This window comes from Rhinatrema bivittatum, chromosome 8 (genome assembly GCF_901001135.1).
Source record: "Rhinatrema bivittatum chromosome 8, aRhiBiv1.1, whole genome shotgun sequence".
In the NCBI taxonomy this organism is placed as follows: Eukaryota; Metazoa; Chordata; class Amphibia; order Gymnophiona; family Rhinatrematidae; genus Rhinatrema; species Rhinatrema bivittatum.
The window spans coordinates 8,410,516-8,425,410 of record NC_042622.1 but is presented as its reverse complement, the minus strand read 5'-3'; the positions used below and the strand labels follow the sequence as shown (position 1 = coordinate 8,425,410).

At 44.6% G+C, this 14,895-nt stretch overlaps 1 protein-coding gene across 1 annotated transcript in view; it reads left to right on the top strand.

Annotated features, from left to right (window-relative positions):
- Positions 1-682: 682 nt before the first annotated feature.
- The window catches only part of LKAAEAR1 (LKAAEAR motif containing 1), an 87,862-nt gene continuing 73,649 nt past the window's right edge, over positions 683-14,895 (top strand). Inside the window, exon 1 of the mRNA XM_029613661.1 lies at positions 683-928. The gene's annotated coding sequence lies outside the window, so the exon portion shown is untranslated. The remainder of the gene's footprint in view (positions 929-14,895) is intronic.

Sequence of the window (14,895 nt, the reverse complement as noted above, 5' to 3'; positions counted from 1 at the left end):
TATTTATCAGTTCCCCAGACCCTAAGAGTCAGGGCCTTCCTTGGTTGCTGTCTGAATCCAATACTCCTTTTATCCTGCCATTGAAACAGAGAGCAATGTTGGAGTTGCATCAAAAGTACCAAGGCTTATTGGTTAAGGGTAGTTACTGTTGCACCATTATGTTACCCCATGCAGAGGGATTTAAAAGAGATTTGGACGAGTTTATGGAAGAAAAGTCCGTAACACATTATTAGCCAGTTAAGACTACAGAAAGCTATTGCTGTCCCTGGGAGAAACAGGAAATGGATCTACTTTATGGGATCTGTCGGATACTTGTGGCTCGGATTGGCCACTGTCCAAGACATAATGCTGGGCTAAATAGACCTTGGACTGAGCCAGTAGGGCACTTCTATGGTTTAAATTCCACATCTCCACTCCAGTGCAACACTAAAGTGAAACCAAACCGCTAGATATGCTTATTGGTGAGGATTACAGCGGGCCCATTCAAACCCCACACAAGAAACGCAGACTCCGTTCAAGCGCACCATGATACCGGTCTGAGACTAAGGTAAGGACACACTTCCGCACTCAAAGGGTAAAGGCAAGCAGCAGAGATGTGGCTTTAAAAGGCAGCAGCAGCTGCTAAAGCCCACTTCCGCCGGAAGTCTCCCCTCCTCCCATTACGCCCCCTTACTGCTCGGAGGACGGGAGCAGGGCCCAAGCACGCCTGCACGCTTCGCAAGGCGCGGTCACAAGGGCGTCCCCAGGGCACGTGATCGGGCGCTGAACGCGCACGCCTACGGCTGACCTTGTCGTCATGGCAACCGCTGTAAACGGCAAAGGCTGCTGTTAGGTGTGGCGGGAGCGTCAGAGAAGCGCCCTCACGGGGCCCGCACGACGGCTCGGACCCACAGAGGCTACATTTCCCGCTGCCTGAACCAGCGCCTGGGTGAGTTGTCCTCAGTCCTGATATTTAAACTTACGCCATGCTAGGCTGGGAAACGCTCGTTTGCCTAATGGTACCTATAGGACTACAAATCCCAGGATGCTTAAGGGGATTTGAAAAGCCTGAGGCATATTGGGATTTGTAGTCTTATTGTTTTAAGAGGGCAAATAAAGGCCGGCATCCTTTGGGGTTGGAAAAACCACAAGCCTGAATTTAAACATTCCTGTTCAGCATGTAGCCATCAGGTCAGTCCCGTTCATAGAAAACATGAAGTGGGACCAGACTTCAGTAAAGGAGAAGTGTTGTAGTTATTCTGCTGCCTTAGCCACATTGACCTTAAGAAGATGATCCAGTTCATATATATGTATGCTCTGATTGTAGCTCTGATTATCTTACGAAAAGTAGGAATTACATCTCCATACATGCAATGGAGCAAAACCAGCACTGGATCATCATGACCAGGTTTACTTGCCTAATAACATAAGTTTATGCATCAAAATTGCAGGACTCCATCAATCTGATTACTCAGTTTGAGCTTTCAGCTCCATGTTGAAAATATTTTTCTGGTATTTTACAGGAATTCTGCATATTTTCCTGAAGATTCAAATAGATTTAATAGATTCTTACCAAATGAAAAAGCTGAAGACACCTAGTAAATGCAGACACTATAGAATAAAAATGCTGGCATCCAGGAAGTACCACAGACTTGGAAGGAATGTCATTATTACTGCCCCTACTCCATAAAGCTGAATATTTAAACTAGAACCGAGGCAGGAGGATTTTTGCTATATGTGCAAAATATTGCTGAGCAGAGCCTTTAAGTCAGACTTTCTGTTAACTTTGGTTTGCTGAGGTGACCAGAAAGTGGCACTGTTGTACTTCAGAAGTGAGGAAACTTAGCTTGTGTAATTTATACCAACAGGAAGCCCAGTTGGTCACATCTGGAGTCACACGTATATATATTATATACCACAAAAATGACCAAATGCAAACTACTCCAACTCGTGTGGCTATGATTTCAGACCTACAGCACAGCAAAAGCTGAAGGTAAAGCTGTGGGATTTCAACCTGCCCAAGTTCCCCATAAACCTAAGTTAAAAACAGGGCAACAGGGCAGGAGAACTTTCCAGGGTTATTTGAGGACAATTACAATCTTTTTTAGAAAAGCATTAATGCATTGGAAGTTAGCCTACTTATATTTAAACTCAAATTTTATACCTGGTGAATACTGCATTTCTTATGATTTCCGAAGTGTGAAATTGTAATGCATTCCTTATACAAAAGCTCTTTGGGACCAGATTAAAGATGCTTTATAAGCTGTGCAATGTTTTTATAACAGGAACTCACAGGAAGCAAGTCACTAGATCCCTACAGCCTCCGCTCTGTCTTTCCTGTTCCTTCAACATTATGTGAATTCTATTATTTAGAGGCAACAAACCCGACTGTTCGCAGAATTCAGAACTGAAATCTAAAAAAGAGAAAGCAAGCACATCACAGTGATGTGAGGGTAGTCCAGGTACAAAGCAACAATCTTCACCACCATCATTATGTATTTATTTCACACTCTTCCATCAAAAGGCTTAGAGCGTGTAAAGGCAAGGCATAGTAATTACATCAATTCTGGGTGCAATTTCAGCAAGTCAGAAATTTACATCCATTTGGACGCAATTATAGGTTAAACATAACAGTTGAGGTAGCATGAGGTGTGTTTATTCTTAGCAAGCCCAGATGCAATGAATTGCTTCTGGTTAGGAAGGCAGATTTATGAATTCAGTACTTTTCTGAAAAGTATTAAGTTCAGTTCTAATCTTAGATTGAGCAGCATCAAGTTTCACAGCTCAGGCTTTGAGGGCATTGAAGGTGTAGAATATTAGGTGGGGCCAGCAAATATTAACCATCTTTTATTATATACATCATCAGCCACCTAGGCAGGAGCTGCACAGACAGAAAAAGGTAACAAACTGGAACAAGAACCAAGAAAATATCTAGCAGAAAAATCTGAACATTCCATACAACCAGAGCATCCTCTCTTCCCAGGTGACTTAATTGTTCACCCACAATTGCACTGCGTTTTCTGCAGGCTCCCACATTCAGCTTGTGGTTCTAAAGGCTGTATATGTCAGTGTCAGTCTTTGATGAGCCAAGAGCATCATCCTCACACAGTGGAGGATCTGGCAGGGTGAGCGCGTCCAGAGCTAAAAGGAATTGGTGCCTCTGGTAGTCAATGTTTGAGGATGAGCAGCATCTCTGTTGATGAATTTGACAATGCCAGATCTGCCAGTTAGTGGTCTGGACCTTGTGTGACAAAGGAATAGTGATCTGATGATGAAAGTAGGGACCCAGTTTACTCCAGCCCCATAAACTATAGCAAATAGTGAAATGAGTGCAAGATAGATGACCAAGGGAGGAGTCTAGTTCCTGTTCCTGCCAGAGTTTCCTAGCAGCCAGACAGATGAATTCAAGACCAGTGGGTTATGCACCTCCACCAACAGACTGAGATGGAGCAAACTTGACGTCACAGTATGTATACTCCTGCCGTGACATCAGCTGCCAGTATTCTCCATCTCCAGCAGATTGCTTCAGCTTTTAGAAGGAGAAATAAAAGATTTAATTCACCCCGCTCTCCTGCAGTGATACCAAATGGTCCCTCCCCCAGTTGAGAATTCCTGAGGTTATTTCCATGGTCCCCCAGATGAGTGCCTTGGTCCGGTTGCTGGTTTTCTCAGCTGGCATGGTCTTAGCTGTTTAAAACAGCTGAAAGGCAGCGGGTGCAGGAAGCCGAGCGCAGCGGTGACGGTATATGCCCTCTCCCCCGAAGATGGAGACTGCCTCTGTTCTTAGCCAGGATAGGCTGAGATCAGGTAAGAGAAAGACAGGAACAGAGTAGAAGGGTCGTTTTGTAAAGCTTTCCCCTTCCTCCGGTCTCCATGCTCAGCGCACTGTTCCGACGTTTGCTCCTGCTCCCACTCGCCTGGTACTACTGTTAAGTGCCGAAGTACCCCTAGATTGGCAGCAAGCCCTCCCGATAGGAATCCAGATGGCGCTGATGATGAGGCCAATCCTGACTCTCTGGAGGATGGGGTAATTCCTCCGGGCCTGGAACCGTATAGGTCTATGTGGTTCTTTCATAGAGATTAGCTGCTGGCTCTGATTTCCCAGATGTTGAAGATACTGGGAGACCCAGGGGCAGATTCCATGTCTGAGCCAAAAACAATCCCATTTTGGTTTCTTTGCGTAAAGCTTCTTATTTTTTCCTTGTTATGGAGGCCATTCAAGAATTGATTGATCTTTAGTGGGATGCCCCGGAGGCTAATTTCAAAGAGGATCGGGCTTTGTAAGGCCTGTTCACCTGGGTCCAGTTGTGAGAGAGCATTTGCATTTTCTGAAAGTGGATGCGCTTGTCTGTGCCATCTCCAAGCAGATGAATATCCCCGTGGAAGGAGGAGCAGCCTTGAAGGATGTGCACGATTGGAGGATTGAGACCATCCTTAAGATAGCATTTGAGGCAGTGCAATGACCTTACAGATAGCTTCTTGTTGTTCCCTAGTGGCTCGCTCTTGTTTACTTCTCTCTCAGTTCTGGAGCTAGCAGCCGCCTTTTTGGCAGATACAGGCTGCGATTTGGTCCGCATCTCAGCCAGAGGGGTGGTTTTGGTAATAGCGGCCAGACGTCAGTTATGGCTGAAAAATTGGTTGGCTGATGCGACCTCCAAGGCTAACCTTACAAAATTGCCCTTTAAAGGCTCACTCTTGTTTGGGAGCGAGTTGGAGAAACTGGCAAGTAAGTGGGGCGAATCCCCGGTTGCCAGAAGATAAAAAGCAGACTCCGCTCTCCTTTGGTGTGAGAGGTCGTGCCACGGGATCCAAACGTTTTCATCCCTACAGAGGAGCGAATTTTCAGAGGACTCAACCTAGATGGGTTGCAGGCTCGGGTAGTAGAACCTTCCAAGCCTCCCAATAAAGGTTTACTCACCCAACCCCAAGAACAGGAGATGGGGGGGCGCCTAGCTCTTTTATCAGAGGTGGGTGGAATTTACTTTGGATCAGTGGGTCCAAAGGTGATACAAGAGGGATATGCGCTGGAGTTTTGCAGTGTCCCTCAGGACGTGTTCATGATATTTCCCTGCCACTCCCTGCAGAAGAAGCAGGCAATGGAGTGTACATTGTCAACGCTCCTCAGTCTGAGGGCTCTGGTCCCAGTGCTCCCGTCTCAAGAAAATACAGGTCGATATTCCATTTATTTCATTATGCCCAAGAAGGAGGGCTCCTTTCATCCCATCCTGGATCTCAAAGCGGTCAACAGTCATTTGCGGGTGACTCATTTTCACATGGAAATATTGCGCTCAGTGATAATGGCTGTGCCGTCGGGGGAATTTCTGACCTCCTTGGATCTGTCCGAGGCGTGCCTCCATATTTCCATCTGATTGGAACACCAACTTTTTCTGCGTTTCGCAGGGTTGGGGTGTCATTAACAGTTTTGGGTGTTGCCTTTTGGTCTAGCCGTTGCACTCAGAACTTTTTCAAAGGTTATAGTGGCAGCAGACTTGAGAAAGGATGGAATCCTGGTACACCCATATTTGGATAGGAGGAGGAATAGCCTAGTGGTTAGAGCAGTGGACTATGAACCAGAAGACCAGGGTTCGAATCCTGCTGTTGCTCCTTGTGACTTTGGGCAAGTCACTTTACCCTCCAAAAACTTAGATTGTAAGCCCTCTGGGGATAGAGAAATACCTACAGTACCTGAATGTAAACCGGTGTGATATCTCAATTGAGATCAAATGTCTCTCGTGCTAAACTTTCATAAGGGAAACTTTGATAAAATGAGAAAAATAGAAAAAAAACTGAAAGGAGCAGCTACAAAAGTAAAAAGTGTGCAAGAGGCTTGGACATTGTTAAAAAATACCATCCTAGAAGCACAATCCAGACAATTCCACACATTAAGAAAGGTGGAAAGAAGGCATTCGATTACCAGCATGGTTAAAAGGGGAGGTGAAAGAGGCTATTTTAGCCAAAAGATCTTCATTCAAAAATTGGAAGAAGGATCCAACAGAAGAAAATAGGATAATGCATAAATGTTGGCAAGTTAAATGTAAGACATTGATAAGACAGGCTAAGAGAGAATTTGAAAAGAAGTTGGCCGTAGAGGCAAAAACTCACAGTAAAAACTTTTTTAAATATATCCGAAGCAGAAAGCCTGTGAGGGAGTCAGTTTGACCGTTAGATGATCGAGGGGTTAAAAGGGCACTTAGAGAAGATAAGGCCATCGCGGAAAGATTAAATGATTTCTTTGCTTTGGTGTTTACTGAAGAGGATGTTGGGGAGGTACCCGTACTGGAGAAGGTTTTCATGGGTAATGTTTCAGATGGACTGAACCAAAGCATGGTGAACCTAGACGATGTGGTAGGCCTGATTGACAAACTGACGAGTAGTAAATCACCTGGACCGTATGGTATACACCCCAGAGTTCTGAAGGAACTAAAAAATGAAATTTCAGACCTATTAGTAAAAATTTGTAACCTTTCATTAAAATCATCCATTGTACCTGAAGACTGGAGGATAGCAAATGTAACCCCAATATTTAAAAAGGGCTCCAGGGGCTATCTGGGAAACTACAGACCGGTTAGCCTGACTTCAGTGCCAGGAAAAATAGTGGAAAGTGTTCTAAACATCAAAATCACAGAACATATAGAAAGACATGGTTTAATGGAACAAAATCAGCATGGCTTTACCCAAGGCAAGTCTTGCCTCACAAATCTGCTTCACTTTTTTGAAGGAGTTAATAAACATGTGGATAAAGGTGAACCGATAGATGTAGTATACTTGGATTTTCAGAAGGCATTTGACAAAGTTCCTCATGAGAGGCTTCTAGGAAAAGTAAAAAGTCATGGGATAGGTGGTGATGTCCTTTCGTGGATTGCAAACTGGCTAAAAGACAGGAAACAGAGAGTAGGATTAAATGGACAATTTTCTCAGTGGAAGGGAGTGGGCAGTGGAGTGCCTCAGGGATCTGTATTGGGACCCTTACTTTTCAGTATATTTATAAATGATCTGGAAAGAAATACGACAAGTGAGGTAATCAAATTTGCAGATGATACAAAATTGTTCAGAGTAGTTAAATCACAAGCAGATTGTGATAAATTGCAGGAAGACCTTGTGAGACTGGAAAATTGGGCATCCAAATGGCAGATGAAATTTAATGTGGATAGGTGCAAGGTGATGCATATAGGGAAAAATAACCCTTGCTATAATTACACAATGTTGGGTTCCATATTAGGTGCTATTACCCAAGAAAGAGATCTAGGCGTCATAGTGGAGAACACATTGAAATCGTCGGTTCAGTGTGCTGCGGCAGTCAAAAAAGCAAGCAGAATGTTGGGAATTATTAGGAAGGGAATGGTGAATAAAACGGAAAATGTCATAATGCCTCTGTATCACTACATGGTGAGACTGCACCTTGAATACTGTGTACAATTCTGGTTGCCACATCTCAAAAAAGATATAGTTGTGATGGAGAAGGTACAGAGAAGGGTGACCAAAATGATAAAGGGGATGGAACAGCTCCCCTATGAGGAAAGACTAAAGAGGTTAGGACTTTTCAGCTTGGAGAAGAGACGGCTGAGGGGGGATATGATAGAGATGTTTAAAATCATGAGAGGTCTAGAACAGGTAGATGTGAAGCGGTTATTTACCCTTTCAGATAATAGAAAGACTAGGGGGCATTCCATGAAGTTAGCATGGGGCACATTTAAAACTAATCGGAGAAAGTTGTTTTTCACTCAAAGCACAATTAAACTCTGGAATTTGTTGCCAGAGGATGTGGTTAGTGCAGTTAGTATAGCTGGGTTTAAAAAAGGATTGGATAAGTTCTTGGAGGAGAAGTCCATTACCTGCTATTAAGTTCACTTAGAGAATAGCCACTGCCATTAGCAATGGTAACATGGAATAGACTTAGTTTTTGGGTACTTGCCGGGTTCTTATGGCCTGGATTGGCCACTGTTGGAAACAGGATGCTGGGCTTGATGGCCCCTTGGACTGACCCAGTATGGCATGTTCTTATGAAAGTTTTTGCTAGTCTGTCCACAGTTGGCTTTTGAAGAGAGTACTGGCAGGCCTCCCATTCAAAAACAAAAAAAAAGACAAGTCATATTTCACTTGCGTGATCAACTAGCAGTTGTAAGAGTGTACGAATAAGTTGCTGTGCGCTTATCTCACTCAATTTAAAAAAGGGGCATGGTCTGGGCGGGATATGAGGGTTCCGGGGTGTGGCCAAGAGATGTGCGCTTAAATAATTACACGCCTGGGCGCACGCCCAAGTCCAGTGCCGCATAAGTTTACTTCTGCTATGGAGGAGGAGTAACTTCAAAAACAAAACAAACTAGCTATTTCAAGGGTCTGGGCTAACTGCGGAGAGTGCAGGCTATTAAACGGGCGGGGGGGTGTTGGAGGACCTAGCTCTTATAACTTGGTGAACTGGTGGATGAACTGGTGAAACTGGCAGTGGCAATGGGGGAACCCAAGATGGCTGCTTCTGAGAAGATGGGGTTTCAGCCACTCCCATTACTTTTCTGTTTTCTTCATTCCAAATTACCTGAACTGTTTCTCTATGGGGAAAAGGAAGAGAGCAGTAAAGAAGGGAAGGCCACCTGCAGCGTCGGCTACCCTTAGTCAATCTACTATGCTGGAACATGCACTTACCCGAGTGGCGGCAGAGAACAGGGAACGCTAGCCTGTCAGCGGCTGATCTACACTGCAGCCTCCCAGCAGCTCTGCCCTCTTTGCAGATGATTTCCCAGAGGGCATTTGGAGTCTCCAAGGTTTCTGCTTTGTCATCTGGCCGCGTCCTTCCTGCCCAGCTGACGAGATTCTCGGTGCAAGGTCGCCGGGAGATACAGAGGAAATGGCTGTTCAGCTTGCCTTGCTGACAGGGTCGCCCAGTGTAAGTTCTTCAGCTTTGATACCTCAATCTTTGCTTCTTCCTTCGGTCTCCGAATCAAATCTTCCTTTGATAAACCTGCAGTGAATACACTGGAAAGTTTGTGGACAGTAATGATGGCTGAAAATAAGTCTGTTTCATCTCTTCTATTAACGACGACTATCTAGCATGAAAAAGAAGGTATCTGAGGTAGAGTCTTCCTTAGTGGAAGCTCGAGAGGTGCAGACTAATATAATTAAAAATCTATCTTTAACTTCACAAAGAATTGAAAATATTGAGAACTCTCACAGGTCTTTTGAATCTGAGAATTTTACATTTTCTTCAAATTCCCCTGATTTCTCCAGCTGAGCACTTGTCTTCCTACATGAAGGAAGTTCTGTTAATTGCAGAGACTGCATTACCTCCTGTAGAGAAGATTTTCTTTTTACCTGGCTCCAAGAAGATACCGATACTGCCCTGTTGGAGGTTCCTGCCAATCCATCACATTTTTTCAGAACTCTGGAGAAAATAATGTAGTGGGTCGTGCTGCTTTACTGGTGACTTTTGTCTTTTTTATAAAGGATCATAATAATATTTTCCATTTGTATTTTCATCATAAAGATGTGTTATCCACGTTTTCTGGCTTTTGTATGTTTCCTTATTTGGCCAGGGTCACAGAGGAGAGTAGAAGGAAGTTCTTGGCCATGAAATCTGAAGTGCTTTCCTTAGGGGCTACGTGTATTGCTCATTATCCTTTTAAATGTGTGAGAACTTTGGATGCCTCGTGGTTTGTTTTCTTTGACCCAGTACAATTGAGAGAATTGTAGAAACAGGATAAAAAAGAGCAACATCTGGAGAGCTCTGCACATAGTTTGGGAAATAAAGTCCCGGATCGAGAGGCAATCATAGAAGAAGCTGACGTGGATGTAGTGGCCATCATGGAGATGCGGTACACAGAAAGCCATGACTGGGTTACAAGTCTATTCAGGAAGGAGCAGGTAGGCAGAAAGCGAGGAAGAGTGGCTCTCTCTCTATATATAAAAAATAAATGCAATTCTGTTGCTTTAATATTATTTATATTGGTGTAATATATAGATCTCCATCATAGAAGGAAGTTATAGACACAGATTTGTTGGAGGATATTCTCAAAATTGCTATTAAAGGGGAAATACTATTGCTAGGGGATTTTTAATCTGCCAGATGTTGATTGGGACATCCCGGATGCGGTGCCTTTTAGAAGCAGAGAGATCCTGAATGCTCTGCAGGGAGAACTATTCCATCAGCTGGTAATGGAAGCCACACAGGAGGGGCTGACACTGCACCTGGCACTTGCCAATGGGGGCAGTGCTTCTGATGTTGTAGTGGATAATGATCTGGGATCCCGTGATCGCTGGATGCTGTGGTTCAGTATTTATATCCCGTCCCTACCACCCAGTTCGGGGCGGGGAACAATAAAAATGTACATGACATATTTATCCGCGTAGCAAAAGAACAAACCAGAGAGGCAAAGCAACATGTCATTGCTTGAACGCTTCAATGAATAAATGAGTTTTTAGCAATTTTTTACATTTTTTGGAGTCCTTTCTGAGCCACAGGGATAGTGGAAAGGGAGTTCCAGAGCATGGGACCATGTAGAGAGAAAGATTGCTCCCATGTGTTGGCTAAACGTGCAGCCTTGCGGGGAGGGATGTCATTAAATGGCAAAGGTCCGGGCGTATCTCAAGGAGACAGCTGGATGGGAAAATCTAGGGGACCAGTGGAGAAGACTAAAAGGAAATAAAAGGGCAACTAACTTTTTCTTTTAGGAAAGTAAATAAAGGGAAGAGGAGAAAGAGGCCACTGTGGTTTTCTAAAGTAGCTGAAAAGGTATGGGGGAAAGGTTAGCATTCATTAACTTCAAGAGATCGCAGGAAGAGGAAGACCGGCAACAGTATCTGGAAGGGCTAAGGGAAGCTGGGAAAGCAGTCAGGAATGCAAAAATGCACATGCAGTTAAAAATAGCAAATATGGGAAAATGAGAGGATAAGACTTTTTTAAATATGTCAGAGATTGGAGTATGAGGATGACTTAGCAAAATCTTGTGGCCTGGCACAGGAACCATGCTCTCTCTGACCTCTTTTCATGCAATCTCAATATTATTAATATAAACCGCAAATAACACCAACAATACCTACTTACCTACCTTTGCAGTACTCTTACAACTCAAACTTCCCAGAGAGGTTCAGGAGCTCTTACTGCTTGGAGACACAGGGGCCTCCTGATCCCAGCTGCGCTCTGCCTCTTAACCTGCCCATAGTGCTGTCTCCCTCTGTGTGATTTAAGGTGCACCAAGTGTGTAGCCTGGTCCTGTACAGCTTAAGGAGGGATACTAAGGCCACTCTTTCACATGGAGGAAGTGCAAAAGTGGCACTTCCTCCATGTGAATGAGGAAGTGCGCTAGTAACGAATGAGGGAAACACCTCATTCGTTACCAGCGGTTTCCCGAAAATCGGACATAAAATTCCGAATTAAGAGGGATACACCTTATGCACTTCCACAATTACCATATGAGTCCGTGGTAGTTGAATCAGCGATGCAACGATTTAAAAAGACTAAGACTCATGCAGCATACCCGCCTACCAAGGACAACAAATACCTAGATGACGTGCGACGAAGGATTTATCAAAATGCAATGCTTACTTCAAGGATCATGCATCATCAATTCTACATGGTGCAATACATGTACGAATGTATCCAGGCAACAAAAGGAATGCTGGCAACTACGGGAGATCAACCTCCACAGACTCTCCATGACATGGAAGAGTGCACCAGACATTTACTCCGATCAGTCTTCAAGGGTATGGAAACATCGTCAAGAGCGTCAGCGACGGCTATAGCAGCACGTAGAACAGCATGGCTACGCTCTAGTTCCATAAGGGAAGATGTACATGAAAAATTGGCCAATCTTCCCTGCACGGGGGATAATCTCTTTGGCACGAAGCTACAAGAAACAGTGGGAAAATTAAAAGAAGAGGCAATAGCCGTACAATCTCTGCAATCACAGCCGATCTATATGACCTCTAAACATTACTACCCTTATGCTCGACGTTCGTCGTATGGGCGGAGACCCTACCGATCGTATCAAAGTTTCCGACCCCAGCCATATCCAGCATAACAAAGACCACAATCTCAACAACAACACTCCCAAATGCCTCGTAGAGGAAAACCACACACTCCGCGCCAGCAAACTCAACAACAAACTTCCACACCTAAAATGACACAGTCTTTTTGAATATAGTGCCACCACCACACTCCTTAACGCCGCCGGGGAGAATCCAATCGTGTCTCCCGTATTGGGAGCAAATAACATCTGATCAATGGGTACTAGACATCGTACGTCAAGGATACCGTCTTCAATTTCTAACAAAACCGGAGTTACCCCACCTCTCCTTCACTCACAGCAAGGGAACTCAAGTGCTACTCGAGCAAGAGATCTCCAGTTTGTACAAACAGAAGGCCATCAGGCTTCTATCCAACAAACAACAGAACAGGGGGTTCTACTCCCCTTACTTCCTGATTCCCAAAAGGTCGGGTGGACAACGTCCCATTCTAAATCTTCGGGAACTCAACAAATTCCTAATCAAGGAAAAATTCAAGATGGTGTCCTTGAAATCGATTCTTCCTCTATTACAACCCAACGACTGGATGTGCTCCATAGACCTGAAGGATGCGTATACACACATTCCAATCCATCCCTCTTCCTGGCGTTACCTGTGTTTTCGGTACAACCATCGACATTACTAATACAAAGTACTCCCCTTTGGTTTATCAGCTGCACCCAGAGAATTCACCAAGTGCATGGTAGTGGTGGTGGGACACCTCAGGCAACAGGGAATAACAATCTTCCCATACCTGGACGACTGGCTCATTGTGGCCTCGACTCAAGAGATACTGCTACAACATCTGCAACAGATCAGACAATGTTTGGAACAGTTGGGATGAGTGATCAGTTTCCAAAAATCACACCTGCAACCGACACAACAGCTACACTACATAGGAGCATATCTAGATATGACGAAAACCAGAGCTTATCTCCCGGTGGACAGACAATTACAGCTGTGTCAACTACTACAGCAACTAAACAGCACTCAAACGCCTTCAGCACGACAAGTATTAGTAGTCTTGGGTCACATGGCAGCGGCCAATTTCATGGTTCCCAACACCAAACTTCATGAGACAATTACAATGGGGACTAAAGAGACAATGGAAACAACATACACAGCCACTGAAACAACCAATACTTCTGACAACAAGCATGCGAAGAGACATTGTATGGTGGCTTCTTCAATCCACACTAGCGAAGGGTGCTTTGTTCCGCCCGCCCATCCACAATGCCATTCTGACTACGGACGCATCAAGGAAAGGTTGGGGGGCACACCTCGACGTTTACGAGATGCAAGGTCTGTGGACCCTGCTGGAATAGAATTTACAGATCAACCTATTAGAACTCAGAGCGATTCGGAATGCCCTACAGGCCTTTCAAAACTATCTAAAAGGGCGCAAAGTCATGATATATACAGACAATCAAGTAGCAATGTTCTACATCAACAAACAAGGGGGATCGGGCTCCTGTCCCCTTTGCAAGGAAACGTTGATCATTTTCCAACATGCTCAACAGCATTGCATACATCTACAAGTGACATATCTACCGGGAGTGGCGAACACAAGAGCGGACAGGTTAAGTCGCATCTTTCATCCACACGAATGGACCCTCAATCCAGCAGTTGCCCACAGTATCGTCTGCAGATGGGGAACCCCATCGATCGATCTCTTCGCAACGGAACTCAACACACAAGTTCTAAACTTCTGCTCCATAAGGCCCAGCGCCAACAGGACCGCACATGATGCGTTCCTCATTCCATGGTCGACGGGTCCACTGTATGCCTTTCCTCCCATACCTCTGATCACCAGAACAATTCAGAAATGCATACAAGACAGAGCGTAACTGATTCTCATCGCCCCGGCCTGGCCACGTCAACCATGGTACAGTTACCTTCTTCACTTATCTCGAGACCAGCCGATACGTCTTCCCAATCGACCAGATCTTCTCCTTCAGGAACAAGGGACCCTTCTGCACCCATTGCACGCATCCCTCCACTTGACAGCATGGAGGTTGAGCGGCTTCTGTTAACGGAACAGAAAGTATCGCAACAAGCGCAACTTATATTATTAGAAGCAAGAAAGCCATCCACGAGGAAGAATTACAATTACAAATGGCAACGTTATTCGGCTTGGTGCACATCCAGGCACATATCGCCACTGGAGTGTCCACCAGAACAGTTGCTGGATTATTTGCACACGCTGTATGACAAAGTCTGGCCACATCTTCCATCAGAGTTCATTTCAGTGCCATAGGAGCCTACCATAGACCTTACAATGATGTCTCCATATCTAATCATCCACTCCTGTCTCGCCCTCCCATCATCAAACCTCCAGTTCCCTGGCATATCAACCCAGTGTTGGAACAGCTTATGCTTTCCCCCTTTGAACCTTTAGATTCAGCACACATGAAGTTTCTAATGTGGAAAGTGGTATTTCTAGTGGCAGTAACTTCGGCAAGACGAGTCAGTGAATTACAGGCACTGGTCCATTATGAACCTTACTTATAGTTTTTCCATCACAAGGTGGTACTAAGAACGCATCCCTCTTTCTTACCAAAGGTAATTTCACAATTCCATCTCAACCAAAACATCGAATTGCCTATATTTTTCCCGAAACCCCACATCAATGAACGGGAAAAATTGCTCCACACTCTAGACTGTAAAAGAGCATTAGCGTATTACTTGAACAGAACGGAAATACCATAGCCAGCTGGATAGTACAGTGCATTCAATTTTGTTATGAGAAACAATAATTACACCTCCCTACCAAACCTAAAGCTCACCAAGTCCGTGCCCTAACAACTTCATGGGCACACCTTCGGAATATACAACCAGTAGACATTTGCAAAGCAGCAACATGGTCATCACTCCATACCTTCACGTCACATTATTGCCTTGATCAACAAGCAATCTCGGATG